The sequence below is a fragment of the Dermacentor albipictus genome, chromosome 5, assembly GCF_038994185.2.
Source record: "Dermacentor albipictus isolate Rhodes 1998 colony chromosome 5, USDA_Dalb.pri_finalv2, whole genome shotgun sequence".
Taxonomy (NCBI): Eukaryota; Metazoa; Arthropoda; class Arachnida; order Ixodida; family Ixodidae; genus Dermacentor; species Dermacentor albipictus.
Window position 1 is genome coordinate 21,230,001 of NC_091825.1, and position 2,837 is coordinate 21,232,837.

Genomic DNA, 2,837 nt, shown 5'->3' on the forward strand with positions numbered 1-2,837 from the left:
TATCTATGACAACTTCTTTTCCATCACTTCCTGATCGCCCTCATAAAAGAGGGCGCACCGAAGAAGTATTTAGGTTCTATTGCCGTCATAGTGAGAACTTTCCCAAATTTCATGTCATTCACTCCGAGAAAACCGCAAAGTCAGCGAGAATGATCTCACCTTTTCTAGTGTCGAAATCAATAACCGACGTTCTTGGCAATACCTTTAATGTTTCCAAACTTGCAAGTGGAGATCTCCTTTTGGAACTCAGAGACAAAAACCAGTATAAAAGGCTGCCGAATCCTTACTCTTTTGGGGACGTTCCAGTGAATGTGACACCGCCTCGCACCATGAACACCAGCCGTGGTGTTGTGTCTGATAGTGACCTGATTGATCTGACAGAGGCTGAACTACTCAAACGCTGAAGCGACCAAAACGTGATCAGCGTAAAACTAATCAAAGTGAGGATAGATGGTAACGAAATGAAGACTAAGCATCTTTCTCTCACATTTGGTTCAAGCGTTCTGCCCGAAACAAACCAGGCTGGATATGTGAAAATCAGGGTCAAGCCGTATATCCCAAATCCCCTCCAATGCCTTAAATGTCAAAGGTTCATCCACAGTTCCCAGAACTGCCATGGCCGACTAACTTGTGCCAAATGTAGCGACCATGAACATCCGTCCGAGTCATGCAAGAACACTCCACACTGCGCGAATTGTGAAGGGGAATACCCCGCATTCTCGCGGCCCTGCCTATCTTGAAAAAAGAAGAGGACATAGTGGCAATCAAAATCAAAGAGGATATTTCGTTTAAGGAGGCATGCAGGCCCGTATCCTTCTTACCAAAGAATAGCTTTGCCGAAGTGGCGCGTCAAGGGGCAGCGCCACAACGGCCTCCGGTGGCTGTCTGGCCCACAGCTAGTGAGCCGGCAGTGACGTCACCTGCCCCCTAGGCGGTTGCGGCTAGCGCTGCTCCGTCGTCCGAGAAGGGGCCATCGACCTCCGGGCTGGTGGCCTCAGGGGCCTCATCCTTTGAGAAGAGGCTCTCTCAACAAACAAATCGCTCACAAGAACTGGTGTCCAGCGCTTCACAAGGGGCGATGGACACGACACCAAGTCAAACGGCGCCACTAGCGCCTAAGGAGCGGCGAGAATCTCTCGACTGCTCCAAAAAAGAGAAACATCGCATTACGGGGCCGGCAAAGGGCCCTGTAACCTAAATTTTCTTGCTAGGCAAACAGCACCAACCTCGTTCCCGTTATGGATACCCAAATATTACAATGGAACCTCAGAGGGCTTCTTCACAATCTTGATGATGTTAAAGAACTCCTTCGCAAATTCACTCCAAATCTGCTGTGTGTCCAAGAAACACGCCTAAAATTAACAGAGACCAACTTTCTAAGGCAATATGCCACTTTCCGCAAAGACCGCGATGATGCACTCACCTCCTCGGGGGTGTAGCCGTAACAGTCGATAAGGGCGTCGCATGTCAGCAAATCAAACTCCGAACTCTCCTTGAGGCAGTTGCAGTCCGAGCTGTGCTATTTGGTAAGTTAATCACAGTTTGTTGGATATACGTCTCCCACTCCTGTCAACTTTCTAAAGCAAGAGTTTCAAAGCCTCACCGATGAACTTCCTCCACCATACATAGTCGTTGGCGATATAAACGCACACAGCCCTATGTGGCGCGACTCGCGTTCCGATACGCGTGGGCGCCTGATATAAACTTTTTTCGTTTCTTCAGGTGCATGTTTATTGAACAAAAAAGAACCAATATACTACATTGTTACACATAAAACATATTCGTCCATACACTTGAGCATAGTTTAGAGCTCACTATTTCCGTAGCTGGAGTGGTCTGTTCTCAAGAACCCCTATGGGAGCGACCACTTCCCAATTACATTAAAGCTAGTAAAACCAGATGCATGCTCGCCACATTTCCCTCGATGGAACCTCGAATCAGCAAACTGGGAAATGTTTCGAGGACTCGCATATTTAGGTGGGGACGACATTTCTGATAATAATGTGGACGATGCTGTGGCATACCTAACTTGTTTTATTATGGACACTGCAACATAATGTATTAAACAAACTAACGGACTGGCAAAGAACCATCGCATCCCATGATAGAATGACGAATGTCGAAAAGCTCACAGCTTGGGGATTGCTTCGCAATTCTCCAACAGCTGAAAACCTTATTAATTTCAAACAGGTCAAATTACAAGGCAGAAGAACACGTCGACGTGCAAAGAGAGAGAGAGAGAGAGAACCTGGAGCAGTACATATCTGGGATATATACTTACAATGACGAGGCAAAAACGTGCAATAGGGTGAATAAACTAAAAGGCTGGGAGACGAACCCCCTGCTCTTAGTAAGTACCCAAGGAGATGGCCTGGAAGACCAGGCAGACTGTCTGGGTGAACAATTTGAGTGTATCTCCAGTGCATCTCATTACACACAATTATTCCTGAGGTTCAAATAACGCCCAGAGCAACAGCCCCTTGATCGAAAATATGCTCAAAATGAAGATTACAACCACCCGTTCAGTAATGATCCAGTACCTCCACCCTGAAACACAGAAAACACTCCTTTCACTTTTTATGTTATGTGGGCCGTTGGGTATATTCCATCTTCTTGGAAAGAAGCTATAATAATACCCCTACTCAAACAAGGTAAGGACCCGTACTTACCTAGTAGTTACAGACCTATCGTTTTGACAAGCTGTTTCTGCAAGCTCTTTGAAAAGATGATAAACCGGCGCCGAATCTATCTCCTTGAGAGTAACGGACCACTAGATCCTTACCAGTGTGGTTTCAGAGAAGGCAGGTCGACCGCAGACCACCTTGTCCGCATTGAGG